The sequence below is a fragment of the Trachypithecus francoisi genome, unplaced genomic scaffold (assembly GCF_009764315.1).
Source record: "Trachypithecus francoisi isolate TF-2019V2 unplaced genomic scaffold, Tfra_2.0 Lachesis_group13, whole genome shotgun sequence".
NCBI lineage: Eukaryota > Metazoa > Chordata > Mammalia > Primates > Cercopithecidae > Trachypithecus > Trachypithecus francoisi.
The window spans coordinates 80,860,208-80,887,835 of record NW_022681458.1 but is presented as its reverse complement, the minus strand read 5'-3'; the positions used below and the strand labels follow the sequence as shown (position 1 = coordinate 80,887,835).

The window sequence follows — 27,628 nt, the reverse complement described above, 5'->3', positions numbered from 1 at the left end:
ATTCTAAGCACTGTACTTTGTGTCAATCTTTCAATAATCCCTGCTTCGTGTAATTACAATCAATTGAGACATGATGACAGATCAGCATATCAAGTGCTGTATGAGAGGTGAATGTAGGACAGGAGGGGCATCTAACTCAGCCTGTGTTGTCAGAGTAGGCTGTCACTGGAAGAGAGGTAAGAACAATTGGAATTCTCATTTTACTCATATATATGTGTGTGTGTGTGTGTGTGTGTATGTATGTGTGTGTGTGTATGTGTGTGTGTGTATATATATATATACACACCCACACACATATGTATAGGAAAGATATAGGCACCAAATTTTTGTGTTTTCTCTTTAATAGGAAGAAGGATGACTAATTCAACAGGGAGGTAGTATGGCCCAGTGGTTAACTGTAAAAGTTCTGAAACCAGACTGCAGTGGATTCAAATAGCAGTGCTGCCCCTTATTTATCATAGGAACTTCAGCCAGTTAGTTACCTTTTCTGCACCTCAGTGTCCTTAACTGTTAAAGCAAGGATAATAATGGAATACATTTCCTAGTTTTTCTATGAGAATGGAAAATTACTTAGAATAGTACCTGGCAAAAGAGTTGCGTAAATATTGTCAATTATTGTTATACCAACATTTAATGTACATACAGGATTAGCTAATTGTCACTAATGATAAATTGTTGCTAATGAGATACAAGGTATAGTATTTGTCATCTTTTGATTGAAAAGTAAAAGCAAGGTGATCTTAAGTACAAGTCATCAGAGAGAGCTCCCAATAAACCACTGAGTTGAGAGGTAAGGGTTTTTTCATTTTAAGCCTCGTAATGTAACCATGTATAGTACAATTAAATTAATTCTTCTTGGATCTTATCTTTAGTCACACCACTGACATAACAGGAGAATTACTATAACCTTTAGAAACAACTGTCAACAACTATATCGACTCTTTGCCTGACATTTTTCTTGTTGCACAAAAATACTCAGATCTAAGAAGGTTATGCTTACTGGGTAGGCTTATTGATTTGCTATGTTATCCACATTCATTACATAAATTTAAGGGAGCAAAAACCTTGAAAAATCTAGAGTGGTAATGGATAATATTTAAAAAATTATCTTTGGGTTTGAAATGCCATTATATTTTTTTAAACAACATATTTACCTTCCTATTTATGTCATGCTATGACAAACTATCCCTATCTTTACTAAACACACACCAAGAAAACCTAACACTGCAAGATGGTAGCCTAGAAATATGCTCAATTCCAAGAAAAAATCATCTTGAGTTTAAAGATGGTGAATAGTCCTTTTTGTTGGAAAATCCTTAATAAAAAAATAGGGTTTACTAAGATCATTTTAATTGTTATACCTACATATATTACATATGCTTTGCTTGGTATAGTTAAGCAATATAGACAATAGTGTGCAATGCTTACTAAAAGAGATTTCTGATTGGTGGAGCACAATTCGATTAGCCAGATTTTGTTCTATTTACTGATTTCAATAATGGGTGATTGAATCCAAGAAGTGAATAACTGTGATTAAGTCATTGGTGATTAAAATTAACTATAGAATGCAAACTAACATTGAATTTTAGAATTTTGAAGGAAAACAGGAAAAAATCTGATTTATATTGACGTTCTAATATTTGTTTTACACACAGCCCATACTAAATAAACAGTCTAGCATTTGAAGATGCTATGGAGGGTTCTCTTGTGATGCACACAAAAATTTAATAGATCTATTAGTTGCTCTGGATCGATTAGCCAGAGTCAGGAAATAGTGCAAGAGTGAAGTGATGGGTATTGTGGTTCAGCAAGAATCAGCTGGCAGCAGAACATCACATAAGTAAGTGGGAGAGCACCAAGGAGAAAGGTAGCATCATTGAGATAATGGTGATGGTAATTCATTTTCTGTTTGGTGTTATGGTAATTCATCCTCTGTTTGGTGTTACTATAACAGAGTGCCACAGACTGGATAATTTATAAAGAAAATAAATTTATATCTAACAGTTCCAGAGATTGAGAAGTCCAAGATTGGGAGGTCCATATCTGGTTAGGACCTTTGTGCTGTATCATCCCATGGTGGAAGGTGGAAGGATGAGAGCGGGGAGAGAGATTGAGTTTACAGTCTCAAGCCTTTTGATAATCCACATTAATCCATCCATTCCTGAGAGTGGAGCTCTTATGACCTAAACACTTCCCATTAGGCCCCACCTCACAAATTGTTGCACTGGGGATTAAATTTCCAACACATGCCTCTTGGGGACACATTCAAACTGTAGTATCCTCCTTTTGTGCAATTTAAAGGAAAAGAACAAAACTCCACTTTTAAAGAGCTTCTTTATTAAGGCAGTTAATACACAATAAATATTTTAAATAAAATGGATTTGGGAATTGCTATCATAAACACATTTTTAAAATATGTAAACTCTTAAAATTTTACATTTGAAAATGAGTGTTTCTCAGGAGTTATGTGTATATATTTATTTAATAAAATTACTGGTGTAATATAACATCCTGAGTACAGATTGTAGAAATGCCAGATGTTTAAAAATATCTGTAGAGTTTCAGGTGCAATATATTTAACGGGAAATGATCCCCTGTTCAATAACAATAGATTGGTATATTAGTTAATTTCTTCATATGTATATTATACATTCTGCTAAATGATATATCAAATGTATAATTTTCTCTCTCTAAGTCTGTTTCTTTATTTTACATATATCTTGTACAATTTTATCTTTTCCTCCTATTAAAATAGAAAGAAAACAATCTTGTTAGATTCTTCTATTAACCTCCTATTTTTGTAAATCATGTAGTCAGTCAGTACATTCTTTCAGTCTATCTCAATGGTGTCTCTACTCATCTCCTCTCCCTTCCATTCCCACTGCCACTGCTCTACTGCCCTCTCTCTCCTATGTACTTTGGACTGAGTCTTTCCCATTATACAGCCTCCTTAATACTGCCAGAGTGTTCTTTCTAAGCCTACTTCTATTTCCTGCAATAAAAACAGTGAAGGGTATTGAATCCCTGTAATCAGACAACTTCAGGATTCTGAGTAGGGCAAAAATTGTTGAGGTTAAGCGATTTCTGTTTTTGGCCTCCCATGTCAATGTGAGATGAGTACTATCTAAGTATAAGATTACAAAATGGGAAATACATTAATACCCTTAAAATTCTTTTTTCTACTTGCCCTTTAACACATGTCAGATAAAACGTAAGATACCCAGATACATTTGAATTTAAGGTAAAAAATAAACAACTTTTTAGTATAGGTAACATCCCATGCAATCTTTTTATTTATTATTTTTTATTTGCTAAATCTGGAAACCTTAGTAGTGGATATTACAGTGAACCACCAATATTCCCCTTTAAAGACTGAGGTATTTATTTCCTCAGTTGCCAGAGGTGTCGCCTGCTTGATGGCTTATACTTACTTCCTCCCCAGGAATTACCTTCAGCTGAAAGGAGCTACCTCTTGCCTATGGGAGCTGCCTTCCTTGTGGTTTACTGAATGAGTACAATTCAATGAGTACATGACTGTAGTCAATGAAGGCTTACAAAAGCCTAGCCCCCTTGCCTCAATATGAGACAACTCTGAAGGGTTGTCCCAGCATCAGAGTTCCATTTGAAATCAATTGAGACCTCTACTGCAATTGCACCATAATTTCAAGCTCTTCCTGTACCAAACAAATTCCCATAATCCTCCAGTGTTGTTATTGCTGACAGTTTTCCTCAACAAACTCCCTGAACACATATCTCAGAATCTGTTTCCTAGGGAAGCCGATCCTCCAATTGATCATTTCCCTGTTCCCTAAATAGTACCTATAGACGTACTTGATAGTTGGCAGGAGCACTATATTGATTATTTAACTTGTGGAGTTAAGAACTATTGTAGTGGCTTAGGGGACTCTAAACTACTTGATTTGGCCATGATAGTAAATGAAAATCAGTGTTGCACCTGAGGGAGAATGGCAGAGTTTCTTCTCAAGTTTCTGCTGCTTTTAAAGGCCTAAAGTATGTGTCAATGTGGCCACAACAGAAACTTGTCACATCCTAGAGGATGACAATGGACCACTTCAAATTCACCCAACTGATAGCACCAATTGCAGCTGCCATATCAGATGTGGGATCTTGGCTACGGCAGGTTAACATGGCCTCAGGAACATGGTATGCAGCTATTGATCTGGAAAATGCATTTTTCTCCCAATTATTATCGAAAAGGAGTACCAGGGGTAGTTACCATTACTGTGGGAAGTACAACAGTACATATTTATAGTCTTGTTCCAGGGTTATGTTAACTCTCCTACCTTCTATCATAATAGAGTCCAAAGGGATTTGGATGAGTGAATGTTATCCAGAATATCACATTGTTTCACCATATTAACCCAATGACCAGGAAGTGGCAAGTATGTTGGAGGTCTTGGTAAGAAAGACACATTTCGGTTTCTGTTTCTCAGTGAATCTGATTAAAAAACAACATGAAAAAGAATGCCACTTAATACTGAGCCTTCAACTCCAGGGTGAATGCATGGATAGGTGATGTGAATTTCTATAGGAACTCAGTGAAAATAACCCAGTGCCCCTTCAGTTATTCTTATTCACCTCGGTTCTCTCTTCATTATTCACCTTTGTCCTGTCCAGTTTTTCTCAGAATGAATGATGGTACTTTTTAAAATTTAATGGATATTTTATTTTTTTTCAGATATAAACCTTGTTTTATCTTCTGCAGGCATAAGGGTAAATTTACCCAAATAGTATGATCTATTAACTACTTAAATGATCATAAAGAGAGGAAAATTTAATAGCTAAAAATGATGTGCTATAATTTCAGCCATTTTGAATGCAGTGATCAACTACCAATCAAGGAGATGCTATTTAAAAATGGGACTATTTTTCTTAATTATTTGAAAATATTTTTATGTAGATCATATAGGAATAGCATAAGATTTACTATCTTAAATGTTAGCTGAAATTGGTGCTATGAGTACGTCGAGTTTGAAGTAGTCCAATCATCCTCTAGGATGTGACAAGTTTCTATTGTGGCCACACTGATGCATACTTTAGGTCTTTAAAAGCAGCAGAACTTGAGAAGAAACTCTGCCATTCCTCCTCAGATACATACTGATTTTCATCAGTACTGCAAGTGTACAGTTCAGTAATGTTAAATGTATTCACATTGTTGTGCAACCAATATCCAGAACTTTTTTCATCTTGCAAAATTGAAACTTGCTATACAAACAATAGCTCCCCTTTTCTTCTGCCCCCAGTTCCTATCAAGAACCATTCTACCTTCTGTTTCTATGAATTTACCTACTTCAGATATTTCATGCAAATGGAATCATATACTATTTGTCTTTTCGTGACTGACATATTTTATTTAGTATATAAAGTCCTCAAGTTTCAGTCACGTTGTAGCATGAGTCAGAATTTTCTCCCTTTTTAAAGTTGAATAACATCTCATTGCATGTACCACATTTCCCTTGTCCTTTCAACTGTAGAACTTTTGAGTTACTTCACTATTGTGAATAATGTTGTTGTGAACATGGATATGCCAATATCTCTCTGAGATCTTGTTTTCAATTCTTTTTAAGATATACCCAGAAGTGGGAATAGTGGATCATGTGATAATTCTATTTTTAATTTTTTGAGGAACAGCCATGCTGTTTTCCATAGTGGCTGCACCATTTTATATTCCCAACAAAAATGCACAAGGGGTCTCCACATCCTTGCCAACACTTATTTTCTGGGGTGTGTGTGTGTGTGTGTGTTTTGATAGTTATGGTAATGGATGTGAGGTGATATCCCACTGTAGTTTTGATTTGCATTTCCCTAATACTGATGTTTAGCATCTTTTCATGTACTTGTTGCTCACTTGTATATCAGCTTTGAGAAATACCCATTCTAGTCCTTTGTCGAATTTTTTAATAAGCGAGTGACTTGAATGGACATTTAACCCTATCAAATTTTTAACTTTAAAAAAATATTAAAATTAATTTTTTAATTTAAAAAAATTTAATAGGGTCAAAAATGTTTAATTAATTATTATTAGATTAACATGGCTGTTTTATTGTTACTGAGTTGTAGGAGGTCTTCATATATTCTAGACAGTAACCTCTTATCAGATATATGATTAGTCAATATTTTCTCCTATTCTATATGTTGCCTTTTAAATCTATTGGTTGTGTCCTTTGATGCACAGACATTTTTTAGTTTGATACAGTTCATTTTGTATATTTTACTTTTATTGCCTATGCTTTCAATGTCATAGCCAGGAAATCTTTGCCAAATTCAATATAATGAAATGTTTTCCTATGTTTCTGTATTAGTCCATTTTCATGCTGCTGATAAAAGCATACTCAAGATTGGGCAATTTACAAAAGAAAGTGGTTTAATGCACTTACAGTTCCATATGGCTGAGAAGGCCTCACAATCACAGAAGGCAAGGAGGAGCAAGTCACATCTTACATGGATGGCAGCAGGCAAAAAGAGAGAGAGCTTGGGCAGAGAAACTCCCATTTTTAAAACCATCAGATCTCCTGAGACCCATTTACTATCATGAGAACAGCACAGGAAAGATCCACCCCCATGAGTCACTCATCTTCCACTGGGTTCCTTTCACAGCATATGGGACTTATGGGGCTACAAGATGAGATTTGGATGGGGACACAGAGCCAAACCATACCAGTTTCCTTTTAAGAGCTTTATAGGCCGGGCGCGGTGGCTCAAGCCTGTAAGACGGGTGGATCGCGAGGTCAGGAGATCGAGACCATCCTGGCTAACACGGCGAAACCCTGTCTCTACTAAAAAATAGAAAAAACTAGCCGGGCGAGTTGGCGGGCGCCTGTAGTCCCAGCTACTCGGGAGGCTGAGGCAGAAGAATGGCGTAAACCCGGGAGGCGGAGCTTGCAGTGAGCTGAGATCCGGCCACTGCACTCCAGCCTGGGCGACTGCAAGACTCCGTCTCAAAAAAAAAAAAAAAAAAAAAAAAAAAAAAAAAGAGCTTTATAGTTTTGGGTCTTGAAGTTTAAGTTTAAGTTTTTGATTCATTTTGAGTTAATTTTTGCATATGGTATGGGAACGTCAACAGTTTTACTCATTATATCTCTTTGTTTCTTAACATTATACTTGTTACAACCTGCATTAGGTTTACACAGGTTGAATTTCTTTTCCAAATCATTGTTATATAGACAACCTACTTAGAGAGAGAGAATGTTATTTCTCATGTTTGAGCAAGTGCTTATAACATAATTTCTGCTACTTTCTACAGTCCAAGAACATAGAAGTAGTAAAACATTAGGAATATTATTACAGACTTTCTGTTCAAAAACTTTCTGTATTGTCCCATGCCAAATTAATGCCTTCTCATATTCTTCATTTGCTAGTGTTTTCCTCTGCACAAAAATAGAATGCTCATTCTGCCCATCCATTAGTGTTACCTTCTAAGAGTTATCATCTTTCCCCGGATAATAAGAATTATTTTTCTCCTCTTAACCTCTCCTTATGAAAGTTTATGCCTTTTCTTATATGATTGTTTTACATATCTATACATCTTTGTTATTTGATTATAAACTCATTGAGGGACAAATTTTCATCTTTTACATTGTTGCATTCTCCCTGGGATCCAGCACTTTTACTTAAACTGGATAGGTACTAAAAAATGTGTTGCACTGAGTGCCATTCATATATATTTCAATAATATGTCACTGATCGTGCGATAACTTTAATTTATAATGTAATTAGATGCATAATTAATGTTCATCAAATATTCAAACATTTAACACATAAGTACGGGAAGTTTCTAATAATGTTGCATATGCTAAGATAAATACATCTGATTACATTTTAATCTAATATTCAGGAATTCATAAAAGTATAACTTTAATGAAAAAGTTAAAATAATAATAAATTCTTGGCCTGCAAATTAAATTTAAAGAAACTTTAAAAAAATTATATTGCTTTTAGCAGATATTAATATCTTTTAAGTCAAAAGTTTAATAGAGAAAATAATGCCCCGTCTTGATATTCTTTTGCTTATTGCATTTGGGCAAAAAGAATTGGCTTACTCGTTTATTTCCTTTTGGGGCCAAATACTACACTATAGGCCTGTCTTAGTTTGTTTTGTGTTTTTAAAACAGAATACCTGAGTAATTTATGAAGAAAAGAAGTTTATCTAGGTCATAGTCTTATAGGCTGGGAAGTTCAAAAACTATGGCAACAGCATCTTCTTGGCTTCTGGTGAGGGCTTTTGTGCTTCATCTTAACATGGTGGAAGGCCAAAATGGAAGTGGCCATGTGTGAAAGGGCAAAACTCAAGAAATATCCTTGCTCTTCAAGAAATAACAACCTGCTCTTGAGGGAGATAATCCGTTTTTATGAGAACTAATGCCATCTTGCAGGAGTGAAAACTCCCTCACTACCATGAGAAGGGCACCAAGCCATTCATAAGGGATCTGCCCTCATGAACTGAACACCTCCCACTAGGCTCCACCTCCGAACACTGCCACGTCAAATTTTAACATGAGGTTTTGGTGGGGACAAACCATATCCAAACCATAGCAAGACCCAAAGTTCAAAGATAATATAAGTAAAGCACCTAGCACTGAGCTATTATACAACATAATTCTATCAATGGCAGTATTCTCCTACTTTTCTCATTTCACCCAGTGCATTCTTGAGCTCTAAAAGATAACTAAAATTGTTTTCTAACTAGAATTATTGTAATTTCAAATGTTTTAGACTAAAAAGCCAAATATAGTAAGTGCATATCTCATAATTATAATATTTTGCAACTAAAGTGAAAAACAGTTTTAAAAATAAAGAAAAAAAGTGAAAAATTAGGGCTGGGCCTCTACTTTCTAATATTTTGCCTCTAAAATCTTATGCCAAGGATATTGGCAAACAACAGCCTATTGGCCAAATTTTTTTCTGCCACCTTTATCTGCATGGCCTTTGAGCTAAGAATAATTTTTACATTTAAAAGTGATAGGAAAGGATCAAAATAATATTTATGACATAAAATTACATGAAATTCAGACTTTAATGTTTCTTAATAAAGCTTTATTGGAACATAACCATGTTCTTAATTACATTTTGTCTATAGCTGCTTTTGCACTACAATGGTAGAGTTGTGTCGTTGTGACAAAGAATATATGTGGCTCCATTTTAGTTCACACTGCTACTCAGTATACTACAAATCATAGTGAGTTTGAATGCCATTCATATTACTGCATACAACATTTTATTTATTTTTATTACCAGTGCATATCCATCATGTCAGAACAAGAAAATAGGAGAAAAATTAACTATGATTGTCTTGCTTTTATGGCACAGTGGAGTGTGGATTATTTTACTTAAATAGATGACAAAATACGTATTTATTATGTAATGACACTATAGCTATGCTAAAAGAAAAGAATATATCTCGACATAACCAGAGTAATCACTCATCACAATATTCCTGACTCACAAGAAGACAACAGTCATAAATGAGATCACTTGGACTCGGGAAGGGGAACATCACACACTGGGGCCTATCATGGGGAAGGGGGAGGAGGGAGGGATTGCATTGGGGAGTTATACATGATATAAACGTTATGCACATGTACCCTAGAACTTAAAGTATAATAAAAAATAAAAAAATAAAAAAAATAAAAAATAAAAAAAAAAGAAGGCTTAAAATGGAATTTCTCATTATAGCAGAGTTTTCTCACAAAACAAAAAGGACAGTGAGACTTCAACCAATGTACATTTCTGAATGGATCATTTGTTAGCCAAGTATGCCCTTACAAGACTGTGACACTCTAAGCAGGGATATCAAAATGTCCACCCACACAATACCTGCCTTAATGAAAAGCTCAGTACCAGTTTCAGGCAATTTAAAAACCTTAGCCTTTATTATATTGAAATTAAGTAGAGTTATTATTCTATTACGATCCCTTTTGAAATAAGCTTTTACACATTTCTAATGCTTTCCTCAGAGCAGCTCATATAAATTAATGATTTTTTAAAAAATTCTTTCATTTCAGTTTAATCTATTAATACTTTAGATCTCATTCTCAGGGAAAAGTTACTTTATTGCATGTAAAGTAATTGCAAATAGAATATAGTTTACAGTTTTCTTCCAAATTAAGCTTGCACCTGGATAAAAATATTTTTAAGTGCCCAACAATATTTAGATATTATTTGCCATGTTTCTGTTTTCATAGGAAGAGATTACATGTTTAATTAAAAAAATGCATCTCTAGAAGGATAATCTGACTTTGTAAAATTATAAATTCTAATTTTCAGTCAAAACAACCCTGAATGTGAACTTACCAGAATCTTGTCTGAGTGATTACAACCCCCTCCTCCAACCTTAAAAAACACACCACCAGCCCCACTCTCCACCAGTATGGCCAAACCAAAGGAAACGAGAAGCAGGAACATAGCTACACAGGTCAGAGCCAAATATTAAGAGTAAAAATGGTATCTTGAGCTTTCGGAACCACAAATTTTCAAAGTGAGTCAGGGGACAGAGTAGCAGCTCCATTTTCAAACAGAAGTAACTACATTTTTCTAATCAACTGCTGTGTTATGGAGCATAAACTGCAGGAAATGATGGATTAATGTCATTTTATGTATCAGATAAGCAGGAGGAAGTATCAGTGGTGTGCTTTATTTGGTGAGTCAATCTTGATAAACATATTCAATAAACAGCTTCCACTTATGTCCTTTAATGCAGTACAATGCTTTTTAAAAAAATATTCGACTTGTGTGTACATCAACCAGAAAATGTTCTGTATAAAAACTGTATTTTGATTGGGTTTTGAGATGAATGTTTCATATCTATATATGTATTAAAATTATTTAAATATGAGGAAAAAGAACTTGTTTGCTGTTGGTAATGAAATCATGTTTAATTATAGTAGCTGAAAAAAATGTGCCAAGGGTAAACAAACTTGTTTAATGCTATTAGTCTTCAGGTGAGAACAGTTGCTTGAAGAGTTGGGGACACTGGGAGCAACATAGATGGTCAATGAAAAAATGATGGAAGATTAATGTCACCCATGTGTGGAGTAGGAAACCTTCCTCCTCACCACAAACACACCAATTCAGGAACAATTCACAGAAAAATTCCCTTTGTGGGAAATCCAGCAACTAATTGAAGGGCTCCTGCACCCTGGGCGAATGCAAAATGAGATCCATTGAAGCTGGTGAGGATATTCAGGACAGCTGTTTGCCAAAATTTCTACCCCCAACGCAACACCATACAATTGGGAAAAGAGTCCCAGCTCTCAGCTTCTCCCAGAGGAGGTTTGGGCATCCAATACCCCACCTTTGGTGAGGGCTACCCAAAGGACTGGCTTCTATGTTCTCTGTCTTAAAGTGCTAATGGTGTGGAATTATCTAGCCACCTGGGGGAGAACAGAGATGGTGGCTTAGATTGATTGAACAGAGATGGTAGCCACATATAGCTTTTCCTCCCTAGCTCAGAGCATAGAGCCGGCAAACAAAATCCCTACCTTTCAGCTTCTCCCTGGGGATGGAAAGAGTTGGTACATACATTAAACTTTCCAGGGGTTTTCCAAAGGATTGGCTGAAATCCCAAAGAATTCAGTCTCACTCATCCTGGTGCACTCACAAGACCAGGCAAACCCTAGACACCTGGAGCTACAATAAATACACAAGCAAATGAGTTGAATAGGCAATAGGTTTAAGAGGCTTTAGAATCTCTGCCTGGACTTATTGGTGGGGATCTTCCATATGAGGCCAACTCTTTGTGAAGACTGAGAGAGAAGGCTGCTTTATGTGATGCAAAGACACTATCTCTTTTGGCTTATATAGTTTATGTTGAGAAATCCACTGCTAGTCTGATGGAATTTCCTTTATAGGTGACCTGACCCTTCTCTCTAACTCTCTTTAAGATTTTTTCTTTAGCATTGACCTTGGTTAGTCTGATGACTATATGCCTTGATGATGTTTATCTTATATAGTATCTTGCAGATGTTCTCTGAATTTATCTGGAAGTCTACCTCCCAGCAAGATCAGGAAAATTTTTCTGAATGATTCCTTTAAATACATTTTCCAAATTGCTTACTTTTCCTTCTTTCTCAGGAATACCTATAAGCTATAGGTTTGGTCAATGTACATAATCCCATCTTTCTCAAAGGCTTATTTTTAAAATGCTTTTCTATTTATTTTTGTCTGACTGGATTAATTTGAAAGAACAATGTTTAAGCTCTGAAATTCTTTCTTCTACTTGGTCTAGTCTTTTGTTAATGTTTTCAATTGTATTTGGAAATTACTTTTGTGAATTTTTTATTTTCAGAAGTTCTATTTTTTTAAATATAGCTATGTTTTCTTTCATTTTCTGAGTTGTTCTTCTGGTTTCTTTTATTGGTTTTCAACATTCTCTTGGATATAATTGCACTTCTTTAGAATCCGTATCTTGAATTCTTTATCAGTCATTTTTTTTGTTTAGGATCCATTGCTAGAAAGCTAGCCAGATCCTTTGGAGGTGTTAAAACATTCTGTCTTTTTATATCACTGGAGTTCTTGCACTGATTCCTTCTCATGCGAAGGAGTTGTTGCTTCTAAGTTTTGAATTTGCTGTTGTTTGAATGGGACTTTAGCATGTTTATTCTTTTTTCCCTTGAGGGTATGGCTGTGGTATATGTTGTGTGTGATTACTTGGCTTCTTTTCTGGGGCTTTCACTGTGCCAAGACTCTGCATGGGCTCCTTGGTTATGGATAGCCTTTATGTGGTGGCTTTCTCAAATGCTGCTTGTTGTAGACATGTATCAGGCATATGAGCCAACACACTGTCTTCTGTGTAACTAGGAGAGCAGAGGTCTCAGGAAACTTATCTTGTACACTAGTACTATACCCTTCCTGACAGTAAGTTTTTTATTTGGTGTTGCAATTCAGTCTCCAGTCAAGTAGGTGGTGCTTAAGAGTAAGAATCCACTCACCCTCAGGCAGTCTAATGATGAATGAAGACACGGTCCTAATTGAGGTTAGTGTGGGGAGCTTGTGTTGGAGTGAACTGGTCTTGGTGGTAGAGGCAGGGGGCTGCATTAGCTCCTCACCCTGGGCAGGCAGGAATGTGGTCCGTTTTCCTATCACACATCTCTCACAGGGCTCATGATCTTCAGCACATAGACATTGTTCTTCGGCTCCCAGGCTAAAGTGAAACTGAGGTCTGCAGAATTGCCCCTCTGGTGGCTACCACCAAAATGGGTTCAGGGCAGAGCCTCTTCCTGCGGCCCAGAGCAAACAGCTCTTCAACTTGTCTGCCCTTTATTGCTGGGACACTGCCATTCCGTGTAGGGATGGGGAGACAGGTCCCACTCTTCATACATGCCTGGGTGGCATTGGCTCACTTTCAGTGAGGTGTAGCTGCCACGAAGAGTGCTGGAAAGGCTGTCTCCAAGTGCACTCACGTCAGCCCTCAGTAGGAAAAGCCTCTGCTGCATCCGCAACAGTGCACGAGGGGAGCAGGAGATGACTCGCTCTCCTCGTCTGTTTCCAGCCACCACTGCCACCCCCTTCAGCCACTGGCTGTGTTTCCTTTTCCAAAGTGGGGCTTTGGCAGACTGTTCTCTGCCCTCCCATAGGAGCGGCCTGCACTGAGGGCTAGATTTCCATGGAACCTGCAGCTCCCCAGAGACCCGCCAGTCTCCTGCAGTTGCCAAAGTCAGAACGGGTTCTGAGGTATGTTTGCAGGGGATCTGGTAGTGTGGCAACACAAGGACTGAGGTTCCCTGGATAGGGCAGTGGCCCATAATGAATGCACAACCAGTGTGGCACCTGCTCTCTCAGGGCCTGAAGGGAATTGTGGGAACACCAGCACGAGCTGGCCACCTGAGGCTCCCACCCCAGAGAGTTCCCAAATTGCCACCAACTGCATTGCCTAGGATTTCAAGGGCAGAGGGGTTCTGTGACAATTTGTCAGCCAGCAGTTTGTCACAGGAGTGAGGGGCAGAGAAGCACCCCAACCTACCCTTTACATGGGACTCCGAGTTCCTCACGGGACAGTGTCTGCCAGACTTTTGCTACTTTCCTTGTCTGCACCCCAGTTTCTTCCTGTGGGCTCTCTGAAAGCTCGTGGCTCTCTTCCTTCAGCTTTCCATTTGGATCATGACCATTCAACTGTAACTTTGATCTTTCTACAAACTGACGTCTGACATCCCTAGTCAGTTATCTTGAAAAAAAAAAAAAAACTACACTAAAGTTATAAAAATAAAAGTAATTGCACTGTGACATTACAAAGGCTACTATATCACTAGGTGACAAGAATTTTTCACCTCATTATAGTCTTATGGTACCACTGTTTTATATGTGATCCATCATTTGACTGAAACATCATTATGTATGACTGTATATAACAAATTGCCAATATAATTAGAAAGTGGATTCTACTTCTGGAAATCAATGTTGTCTTCACAGAGACAGAGGTGGGCTTTGAAGGATAAATAGGTGTTAAGAAGGCAAAGAAGGAAGGATCTGTTATATTCTGGAAATGACAAATATGATGTGGCTAAAGCATTGGGATTGTGTCTTGGGGCATAAAATGTGACTGGATATAAAGTTTAAATCTTTACTTGAGGTAGGTCAAATTGTGGAGAATGAATTAATCCTTGAAGTCACTCTATGAGATAAGGACATTATTATCTCCATTTCACAGATAAGGGAACTAAAGCACAGAAGATTAAATAACTTAAATATGTCACCTGACTAGTAAGTGATATGGCAAGGATTCAAACCCACAAGGAAGACTTGTACATATTTATTGACTTTTTCATGACAATTTTTATAAAGGTGAGAATATTCTATTATAAAGCAATAAGGAATTTGATATTTAATACCCATATCACAATAGTTTTACAAATGTTTTAGCAAAAGTTTTAGAGTTAGAAAATTCCCATTGAACTAAGATTTATCCCCATAATTAGGAAAGCCACTCTCCCATTGGAGACTACTTTTATTATAGCCTCATGTTCTCTTACTTTAAGTTATCTTGTCTGCTGTACCACAAAATAAAAAGTCTTATAATTTCCTTATTTCAAATGTTTTTCCTTTGAAAAAGAAAGAACCATTTTTTTCTGATATTATTGGTTGATTAATTTTTGTGCAACTTAGTAGTACTAATATAGGATCAATGTCAACTGGTGGAGCAATTCTAAGGGTGTTTGCTCCATTAGTAATAACCAGTGGAGTTAATTAATTACACAGGGTTCATTTGAAATTGTAGGTTTTGCCTGTCAAACACTGGATATCTTAGGATGATAAATGTGGAGATGGACTAATACTGAATATTTCATTTCAGAAAATACAGCCAATAGTAAATTTCAGCCTTTTATTGAGCTATCTTTGACACATCTTATAATAAACTGTTCTGTTTATCAATGGGTATCCTAGGAATAAGAACTAAATAAGAGACAATTATTTTAAAGTCTTAAATAATAGAATTTACTTTTGTGTGGGCAAAAGACACAAGTAGACACTTCTCAAAAGAAGACATACAAGCGGCCAACATAGGAAAAACAAAAAGCTCAACATCACTAATCATTAGAGAAATGCAAATCAAAGCTTCAATAAGATATCATCTCACACCAGTCAGAATGGCTATTATTAAAACGTCAAGAAACAACAGATGCTAGTGAGGTTGTGGAGAAAAAGGAATCCTTTACACTATTGGTAGAAGCATAAATTAGTTCAACCATTGTGGAAGACAGTGTGGCAATTCCTCAAAGACCTAGAGGCAGAAATACCATTTGACCCAACAATGCCATTGTTGTGTACATACCCAAAGGAATATAAAGCATTCTATTATAAAGATACATGCATGCATGTGTTCATTGTAGTGCTATTCACAATAGCAAAGACATGGAATCAACTTAAATGCCCATCAATGATAGACTGGCTAAAGAAAATGTGGCACATATATACCCTGGAATACTATGCAGCCATAAAAAGGAACAAGATCATGTCTTTTGCAGGGACCTGGATGGAACCGGAAGCCATTACCCTCAGCAAACTAAAGCAGTAACAGAAAACCAAATACCACATATTCTCACTTATAAGTGGGAGTTGAATGAGAACACATGGACACATGAGAGGAAACAACACACACTGAAGCCTGTTGGAGGGTAGGAGGTGGGAGGAGGGAGCACTTCAGGAAGAACAGCTGATGGATGCTGGGCTTAATACCTAGGTGATGGGTTGATATGTGCAGCAAACCACTATGGCACACATTTATCTATGCAACAAACCTGCACACCATGCCCTTGTACGTCTGAACTTCAAAATAGAAGTTGGAGATTAAAATAAGAATTTACTTTTGTTCCAAAATTAACTCTCAGATGTTCCATGTTTCATCATTTTATTTTTTCACATAATCTGTGTATGTGACTCACATCAGTTTATTTTGATATATAATTTATTTCTGATATTTTGTTTATTTGAAATGAGAGGTAACTGGGTAATTATCTATACTCTGCTTTACCATGTATTTTATTTCCAAGTAAATTTGAAAAATCTAAAGTATTTTCCTAAATTTGATCATGGCTTATTTGACAGTTTACAAGTACTTAAAGGCATGTGTTTGCATGCGGATAATAACAAATAGCTAAGAAATCTTACAAAAGTATAGTTTCATAATTTGGGGGTCTTAGTTATACATTTTACATCTCTAGGTTAGGAACTCATATTGTTAATCTCCCTTCATGGTTCCTTATAACTAAACTCTGTTTAGTACGATTTTCTGCTTCTCAGAGGCATAAGAACTCACTATTTGGTATATTTTCTCTTTAATGTGACATATGACGTGTTTTCTGTGGATACGGAGAACTGTGTATTTGTGTGCATATGTATATATAATGTTTTCAACCAATCACTATTTCAGAGAAAAAAATAGATGAAAAGAAACTTGTTTTCATTACATTAAATACAATCCTATACATATTAAGAGGAAGTTTTATAGCAAGAACTTGTTCCTTTAATCATTATTTTTCTTGAAAATTATTTAATACTTTTAAGACAAGCCACAAATGACCAAAGTCTCTTAATATTAACCACATAGATTTATATTAACACTGTATTTTTGTTTTGAATTTTCTAGACATCTGAGACTTAAATATGTTCTTATTTAGTTAAAGAGTTTAATAGTATGGGAGTAGTACTATGAAGGTGACATTGTGAAGGAGATCAACTTAGTTTACTTTTTGACTGAATTCTTAAATCTCTATTTCACCTGTCTCCCTCCTAGAACTATAGCTTAAAACTCCTCAGCTGCATACAGTACATAGCCTTCACAGGTTATCTCCTTTCTATAAAGTCCTCGCACAATAAAAACAGGTGTAGCTATGAGTCAGTTAGGACATGTCTTAAGAAAGTATTAGCACTCACCAATATTAATTCAATGCTAATAGGGTACTGAGCCAAACACGGAGGACACTGAGCCAAATTTCCATTTCACATTCTTCATTCTCTGAGGAGGTTTAGATACTGCTGCTGCCAATAGGGTGACTGAGCTCTAGAACCCTTTGGGAAAAATAAATTACTGTGGCCACTTTGCACATAAATGTTTAAATTTAAAATAGCAATTGATATAAATTCTGATAATAATGAATAAATATTAAATAATAATTGAAAGTGATGATGTTCTTGGTTTGGGGGATAATACTCATAATCTCAGCAGTACCAGAATCATTGCAACCCTAATAGGATTAATTATATTTTGGAATATCAGTATTCCGAGATTACTATTTTGAATGTTCTCTTTTATATTTTCTCCAAGTAAACTTTTTGCTTCCTCATTGTTTTTTAGAAATTATATTTTTTTAAATTGACAGATAAAATTTTATGTATTTATTGTATACAACATGATGCTTTGAAATATATATATATATATATATATATATGCATTCTAGAATACTTAAATATAGCTAATAAACATAGGCCTTACCTCACATAGTTATTATTTTTGTAGTGAGAATACTTATCCACTCTCACTATTTTTCAGGAATACAATATGTTATTAACTATTGTCACTATGCTGTACAATAGATCTCTTGAACTTATTTCTGCTGTCAAACTAGAATTTTATATCCTTTGACTAGCATTACCCCAGCCCCTTCCTCAGCCCCCCAAGTGCCCCAGGCCCTAGTAGCCATTATTCTACTCTCTAGTTTTATGTGTTTGCCTCCCCATTCTATCTTCCCTGTTCCTCACTACCTAGTCATTCCTAGTGCCCACAGTGTGTTACAGCTGCTGAAAGCACGGTGAAAAAGTATGTTTTCTTACCTTCTCTCTCTCTTCTTAATGCGTTTCAGGTGGGAAGATAATAAAAAAACCCAAAATGATTGAAATCATTATTAGCAGAAAGTAAAATTTTAATTTCCTGCTGGTACAATAAGCTTTTGTCTGGTCTCTGGGGCAGGAAGATTATGAATATTCTTTTTTGCCACTTTCAAACTGCTTCTAAATGCCTCAGGTACATTTGTAATACAAAAATATGGCAGCCTTATTAGCAAAATAACTTCTAATTTTGAGCTAAATTATATAAGATTATGCCTGTTTTTCTGTTGCATAATTCAATTTGTTTCCTGTAATGATAATTGCCATGATTGACTTAGAGGACGATATAGCATTAAAAATATTTTATGACATCACAGTGATTAATCCAAAACTATCAGCATCAATAAAGTTAATAATATTGTTCATGAAAACAAAGGTCATGTTTATGAAATTGAAACATTGTTTATATGTGAGTGGCCTATTTTTCTCATGCTACTGCACTAATTTTCTCTTACGGTTTATAAATATGAATCCTAAATATTAAAGTAGTGCTACTTATTGCCAACTCTAGTGGTCTTCTGTCCTTAGCCTTTTTGAATTCACAAAATTCCTGTAAACTGTAGACTATTTTCCCCAACTTACAAATAAAGAAATTGAGGTTCAAAAAAGTAACTTGCCGATAAATAGGTTCTAGAGATCTACTATACAGCATAGTGCCTATAGCTAACAATACTGTATTGTATACTTAAAGTATTCCAAGAAGGTGAATCTTATGTTGTATTCTTACCACACACATACAAATAATAATAATGATAGTAAAGGCATTAGGAAGCTTTGGGGTGTGATAGATGTATTTCCACATGTAAGTGCTGTAAGAGTTCACATGGGTATAACTCAAGTGCCCCAGATATGTCCTGTGGCCCTTCTGTATTGAATATACATAAGGTAAACACACTGAAGAAGATGGATATATGAAAAAGTCTAATATGCTAGCCTAATTAAGGTAAATTGGGTATAGAACATTGTCAACAACAAGAAAAGGAATATTAGGTTGTTCCATCTCTATGTTCACACCAGGCATGAGGCAGCAACGTTCTAATAATCCTCCTGCTCTTCCCCCTTGCCTCCTCAATAGCCTTAATTTGTAGCATTTGCCAATATCTGTCGTTAAATTTTTTCTCTATGGCCAATTTTATACCACTGAGGTGTTTTCACTGAACATAAAGTTAGGAAGCGATGCCTGTACCTGGCACAGGTGAGCTGTGGTAAGCCCGTTCTAGCATACCACTGCTGCCAGCTTATCTATGGTAGAGTGTAAGCCATAGTTTTCATCAAAAGTGTCCTGTAAAAAAAAATCATTGAAAAATGAGAAATGCAGTTTCAATTGTGTCAATATAAGTCAATTTTTATTGAAATGAACATTGAAGAAGGTACTTTTTTTTTTAACTTCCTGATTAAAACAGATGAAGTATGTTAACATATGTCCCTGGGCCCTCTGTGTTCTTGTGCCTCCCTTCACAAAGCATGCTGGTTTTCTGTACTTGCCAATACATATCTTGTCTTCCTTACAGGCTTCTCTCCTCTGTTTTTGACTATTTCAGCTTACTCCAGCTTAAAATGCTGTGGAAAAGGCTTTAGATTTTGTGTCATTCATTTATTTATTCAAAAAACACTTATTGAGCTTTTAATATGCCAGGTACTGAGAATATAAACATAATTAGACCATGCTACAGCCTATCATAGGCACTATACACTTGATTGTATAATTTTATTAAATTGAAATTTTGAAAAGTTTTATAAGGAAGCATAAGGTGTTAAGAATGTACACTGGCAGTTATAAGTGATAAATTTAGATTTGGTAGATCTGATTTTGAACTTTGATTCAGTCTCTGATTGTATGGCTTGGGGGAAATTGCTCTTGTTTTTTAACTTGAGGGATGATTGACATGTAAAAATCTGTAGATATTTAATGTATACAACTCAATGAGTTTGGAATATACACCCATGGGATCATTACTAGCATCAAAGCCACAGATATATCTATCACCTCCCAAAACTTCCTAACGCCTTTATTTTTATTATTATTGTTATTATTATTTGTGTGTGTGTGTGTGTGTGTGTGTGTGTGTGGTACGAACACAACATAAGATTCATCCTCTTGGAAGATTTTAAGTATACAATGCAGTATTGTTAGCTATAGGCACTATGCTATATAGTAGAACTCTAGAACCTATTTATCGGCAAGTTACTTTTTTGAACCTCAATTTCATTATTTGTAAGTTGGGGAAAATCATCCACAGTTTGTAGGGATTTTGTGAAGATTAAATGAGAAAATATAAATAAAACACATAGCATAGTAGATGGTACATTGTAGATTTTCTATAAAGGCTAGTTTCTTTTTTTTAACTCTAAACTCTTATAGCTATCTTAAGTGCCAAATGAATCGGCATTTATTTATATTCTGCCTCGGATTTTGTTTGCCTTCTCTAGTATCCTCAGCTTGTACCTTTACACAGGTTCTTATACATAGTTTGTTGTTCCTATCAACATTGATCACAATATAGTATCAATACTTTTTTATTCCTGATTCTTAATTTGCCTGCCCGTTGAGATATTGGTCATAAGTCAACATTTTCCCATTATTTTCCATTTTGAATCAGTTTCCTGGTACTTTCAATTTTGTATTTTATATCCTGTCCATCTGTCTTTTATAATTTTTAATTTTTCTTCCAAATAAATTTTAGCACTCAGCTATTGCTGTGTCACAATCCGTTTCCAAACTCAGTGGCTTCAAACAGCAACAATTTTATTTAGGTCATAATTCTGTAGGTTGTGAATTTGGGCTGGACTCAGCTAGTTAGTTCTTCTAATGTGAGTCAGCTGGCGCCTGCTTCTACAGTCAGCTGATGGTTTCACAACCGAGGCTGGCTGGTTTGTGAAGTCCTCAGCTGGATGACTGCCAGCTCGGGCTTCTCTCTCCATGGTCTCTGATCATCCAGCCCCCTAGGCTGAGCGTGTTTACATGGTGGTATAAGTTCCAGAAGCAACAGCGGGTAAGAAGCTATGTATAAGAACTCTTCAAACCTCTGTTTGTGTCACATTTGCTAATGCCCCATTGATCCAGATTCAAGGGTTGGAGGAATATATACCAACTCTTGATGGAAGAAGCTGCTAAAATATTGTGGCCATTTTAAAAATGATCTACCACATTATCTATGTATTTTTCATTTGTAAACATCTATACAGAAATGCCAAGTGTTTTTATCTTTGCTTTCAGATATTTTAATTGTTTCACAGTTGAATTTCATAAACTTTCCTCATGGAAATCTGTTTTTCTCCTCAGCAACTCCTCAGTTTTTCCAGGCAAGCCTTTCTGTTCTTAATTACTGTAATTTTCAGAATGAGCTACTTTCTACATGTGCACATGTCTTTTAAGTTAATATAATACAAAACTAAATCTGGAAAATTTTAGTTTTACATTTTTTGTTCATTTCCTAACCTATTTCCCTGAAGCAAAGTGACAGGGCTGTTCAGAATTTATAATTTAATTAAGATGAGATTGGGGAGGTAAGGAAGTACCACTTTCTCTTTTGCATTCATTTTTTAAGGATCTCAGGACATATGTTGATCTATTTTCTCTCTCTCCCTTGCAAATTAAAACAACAAAATGTTTTAAAATAAATGTTTTAAAATAATTGTGAAATTGCAAGCTTTGCTGATTATAAAAATGTATGCTCTATCTCATCTCGCCTTTTCTTCCCTGCTCTAATACGAATTTCACATTATCCCCTCAATTGCTCTTTTATTTTTGCTCACATTATCTCCTTTTTCTAAACTTTTCATTCCTCTGCTGATGTAAAACCTGTTTATTGTTTAAGAGCAACTCAAGTCCTACATCCTCCATGAAATTTTCACTGAATGCCCAGGTTATGCTTGATTTTACTCTATTGTGAACTCCTACAGCATTTAATGGCTGGTACCACACAGTAACATTTGCTTCATTACAGGTTGGTATTGTTTAATGCTTTTAATGTGTATTTTTAATTTGTATTATTTGCTGCTGTTTTCATTGCTGGGCTTGATTCATTAGCCACTTTTTTTTTTTTTTTTTTTTTTTTTTTACTGATTTGCGCTCCTGGCTCTCTAAGTGTGTAAATTTCCAGGATTAAGCTGTTTTATAATATACCAAAATTGGGAGTTCTCATGTCATTTTTTTTTAAGAAAACACATATTAGGTTTCATTCACTTATTCAAGATACATTAAACGCTTATTATATTTCAAGATTAAAAATGAACACTATCTCAAGATACCAAGTTAATTTAGTTGCTATATTTTGCTCAAGACAGTGTTATAAACTTGTAAGAAACAGTATTTTTGAAAATGTACCACAGTACCTTCTAAACTAGTAAATCTCAGTTAGTGGCCCTTTTGATGAGCAACTTTAGGACTTTCAAGATTTCTAATTTCTATCTAGAATAGTCATAGTCATGAAGCCTTTTGTTTTATAATGATTACAAATACCTTCCCAGGGTCATGTGACTATGATCAGCACTAGTTTAACACTGTCTTTTTCTTTTAGCAAAACAACACAAGGAACAATGTTGCAGTAGCCTAATAATACCTCTTTGCTATAAACGCACACTCACTCCCATCCTCTCTGTCTCTGTTTCTCTGTTACTCTCCCTTAGTAGAAATTTTCCATTGGACTTCGAGTGCTTTGATGTATTATGATCAATGATGACTTGTGTTTTCTGACTCTGTTAGAGTCTTCATGGAATTAAAGATTATATGCTTATTCAGCTTAATGTACTTGACCTTTTCGTATGATTGACACATCTAAATTTCTGTAGCAACTCATCATTATGCAACAGCTGTGTTATATTCATTTCATGTAAAAAACAAAAACAAAAGACATACCGTTCTCTTCAAGAGTAGATACCTTGACCCCTTCCCTCCCAGCTAAATGAAGGAGAATAGTTTATCAACAACATTATTAATCAGTTTCCAAACATGTCTCTTTCCTCACTGCATTTTGTAAATATTCAGTATACTGTGACCATAGTCACATCAAGAATCATTTCAATAATGGTCTTTATTATATAATTAAAATATTCAATAATTCTGAGTCTGTTGAACATAATAATATACACACAACTTAAGTGTCAAACATCTGGGATTTGTTAGCAACATTTGTGCTCAGAAAATAATATATACAAACCTTTGATTTTCTTAATGATGAAACTCTATTTTGTCTGAATTGACATATGTATCTTTAAGTTAAAGAGAGAAAAGACCTTGACATTTTTCTGTGACTTTTCCATATCAATAGCTGTGTTCTACCTGCGTTTATTTTTCTCAGAATTCATTATGAATTCCGTATAGGCCTTTGGAAGGCCTATGCAGGCTTTGTAACAGAGATTCTACAGGAAAAAGTTTTGGTTAACTGTTTTGGTTAAGTGTTTGTTGAAGAAGGCATTCTAGATAAGGTTTTACAAGACAAAAGAAAAGAATCAACTTATTTTAGTTCTGAGCCTGAATTGTGGAAATGGTACTAACTGCAGATAAATTCTGAATAAATTCTAGTGTTCTCTGCTTATCTCAAAAAATCTTTTATTTTAATGATACTGTTCCATGCTCACTAACGTTTTCAAAACATATTCATATCTAAATGGTTTTGTATTTTTATTAAATTTTGGATTTTTAGCATTATATAAAGTTAATTTTGTTGACTATTTTATTAATTTAAGAAATGTCCACTTGAAAGGACTCCCTCCTTTAATTAAATTTTTGGCCTTTATTTATAAAATAAAAATTATTCTTTATATATTCTTGAAAAGTAAATCAGATTGGGATTAATAATTGTCAAGTCATTTTAGAACAATGATATCTATCATTAAATTTCTTGAATTTTTTGCCTTCTCAACTGATAGCTATTAGGGTAAAAAATTCAATTATGGATATTGGAAAAATTGATGGTAATATTAATCTGAAATGTTATTTCTGTACTATTTTTTACAGGGCCTGAGGGAATTCTCTAGTTCTTTAGGCCAGTGTTATAATGTTAGGATTTAGAAAAGATGGTAATATAGAGAGAAACAGGAAGAAAATGAAATGGGACAGGAAAATATCATTCCGACTTCTTATTCCTTCCTCTAAGTCACTAGCATTGTGAAGGGAAAAGGGAACTAACATGTATTAGTGTCTACCATGTAACAGGCATCATCTTTCATATTTTATATTTATTATATTAGCTCATGTAATCTTTGTAGAAAATCTCCTAAATCTATTAGTAAGCCTTTAATATCTATGTTTATTTATTTTTTCCTGAAAGCAAATGAGATTTTTGGATCAAGACAGACAATTATTATTGCTTATAGCAATATCCACCTTGGAAAGAAGGCACACAGTTATATACACATGAGGGGAGCCCTGAAATTATGAATCTGGGAATTTATATAGGAATTACTATATAAACTCTTTATATAGGAATTACTGTATAAACTCTTTATATAGTAAATGGTCTTCTTCTGTTTTCTCCTTTTCTGGAAGAGGAAGAGAAACCTTATCTCCCTTATATAAAATAAGCAAATCTTCAGGGGAGAGAATGAGAAGGTCCCAGTTTAAACCCTTTGAAATGTAAACCAGTAGCTTTGGGATTTTTTTCTCCTTTGAAATGTGAACACAGAGCTGTAGAAAATAAGTGTCTGCATATCTCTGAAGGTCTCTGTCTATTCAGTGCACATTTAATCCAGATTTCAGTCTGTCTTGCTTTATAAGTCCCTAACCATGCAGAAGCATGAAAACGTTTTCTCCATAGTTCCACAATCATGAATTTTAGCAGTTTTAGGGTACTGTTGCTATAAAATTGTGGCTATTAGCTTGTTTCCATTCCTTTCATAAAGTGTTTAGTAGCACAATGCATTATTAGGTCTACTATCTATCTATTATACTTGAAAATCATCCTCTCTATGTAAAAGATCTATTTATTCAATGGATATTTATTGAGCACCAAAAACTGTCAAGCATTGTTTTAGGTATTTGGGATATATCAGTGGACAAATCAAAGATACCTGCCTTCCTTATATGGAGGGGTTATAATTATTGCCAATGAAAAGCCTAGGATGAAATATCATTGGAAGATTAAAGTTTAAGGAACTGAAAGGCCAGAATATCACAAGAATCATCTATATGTGTTTCAAAATCTTACGAATTAAGGCTGTACTAAAGAGAATGACAGTATGCAAGGAGCTCAAATGGTTGAGTGGGAATTACCTGGACCTTAGTGGATAACAGCAACCATGAGGCAAAGTATGTAGTGAGTAATGTCGACCATGAGATTTAAATCTGAAGGATGTCAGGAAGGATATGGGGAAATGGTCTAAAAATGTCAGAATGGAGCAAAGAAATGCCACTTTGCTTATTCCACTCACCCAGCCGGAGGTCACAGGAACAAGACTGACACCTTTCCATCTTGCATAAGAACTGTGGGAGAGAAGCAGCCATCACTGAGAGATTGTAGGGGAGGCATTTTCCTCCAGAGAAAGACAGGTTTATGTTTTAGCTAGGAAAGTAAAGGTAACACTTAGAAAATTGATTTTTGGCTCACTAGAAGGGTTTCAGCAGTTGGGAGAGAACAAAGGTGATTTTCACCAGCTTGTAACTTTACATGTATTAAATGTGTTGCAAAACTAATGAAACATACTGTCTTTTCTCTTGATTTATCTGATAACATAGAAATGGTGTCACCTGTAATCATTGTTACCATATTTCCTGAGACCATTTTCTTATTCTCATATAGCTTTTCTACTTGTTTCTTCTTTATTTGTATTTTTTCTCCTTTTTTAATTTTGCTCTTTTTATCATTTCTCTCTCTTCATATCCTACTTACCTCTTCATCTTTTTTGCCCAGCTTCTCTCTTAATATTTTTTGTTCTTTACTATTTCTCTTATCATTCTATTTCAAAATTACACCATCTGCTGTTTTCTCCAACCCCTGGCACCTCACTTTAGCTGTAGTTGGGACTGTGCAATATGCCATCACACAGGTAGTACTAATTTTGACAGGTAGCATCTCTACTTCAAACAAAGAAAGCTTTAACCAAAAAGGAATAACAGCAGAGAAGACAGTATTCTCCCCAGCTGATGCTAACATTGCCACCTACACTTTGCTTCAGCGGTTAAGAGGTGGCAACTTATTACTTCCCCAAATTCTCTGTGCTCTGTTGATACGTTTTAAACTCGAAAGGAAGAGAAAGTTGTTCATTAGCTGTGGGACTTAAAATGTGACTTAACTTTTTTGAACCTTTTGTTTCGTGAATGATAAAAAAAAAACTTTCTGAATGATATAGCTACTAATATTTTCATTTTATAGATAAAATGAAAGATAAAGTACTTTTTTTTAAAGGTTGCATAAATATGTGACAGACTGGATATGAATGTAAGCAGTTGACTCAATCTCAGAGATCATGCTTTTAATGAATATTGTTTCTCACAAAATATAACTTAATATTGTGGTCAATAAAATAATAAATAGGACCAGACACATATATATATATTAATCCACTTCCTTTTATTTCCTTTTGCCAAAATTGAGCCTTATTGGTAAAGGGCTTTTTGTGCATTTTAATTGTCTATATTTACTAGAACCAATTATAATTTTTCACTTGCCTACATGAATCCATACAGGACAAAAACTTGAATATAGAAACTATTTTTCAGCTTTCAGTTTGCCAGAGGATTGATCTATAATTATTTTTAGGATTATAAAAGATGTATATCCATTATTAAAATTATATAATATCGGATTTTTTTCCAGCAATAAAGGAGTAACTAATTCTATAATTTCATGCCAATCTCACCTCCAATCCTTCTAGAATTTGGAGGTAATTTAACCCTGTGTATAAAAAGTAAATATTTTCTTTTTTGTGTTTTATTGAAAAAAATCATGTAATTTAAGTACAAATATATCCACTAAAGTAGGCAAATTTATTTTAATAGAATTCAGTTATCCCTTTCAAAGAAACACTATCAGCCTAAGTGTTATACATTGAATATTTTAGAAATCTTACAATTTCAATTAGATGTCTTCTGAAACTTATTATTATAAGGCTTTGTTTTAGGCCTTCCTTGCTGTATTAGTTGACTGGGGCTGCCAGAAAAAAATACCACAGGCTGGGCGGCTTAAACTACAGAAATAAATTTTCTCACAGTTCTGGGGGCTAGGACACCTAAGATCAAGATGGCTAGCCAGGCAGGTCTCATTCTGAAGATTTCTATCTTGGCTTGTAGGTGGTTACCATCTCCTCGCATCATTGTGTTACCTCTTTGTGTGCTTGGAGAGAGAGCAAGAGA

General features: G+C 35.1%; 1 protein-coding gene across 3 annotated transcripts in view; it reads left to right on the top strand.

Annotated features, from left to right (window-relative positions):
- SLC4A10 (solute carrier family 4 member 10) overlaps window positions 1-27,628 on the top strand; it is a 395,086-nt gene that overhangs the window by 160,025 nt on the left and 207,433 nt on the right. The window lies entirely within an intron of this gene.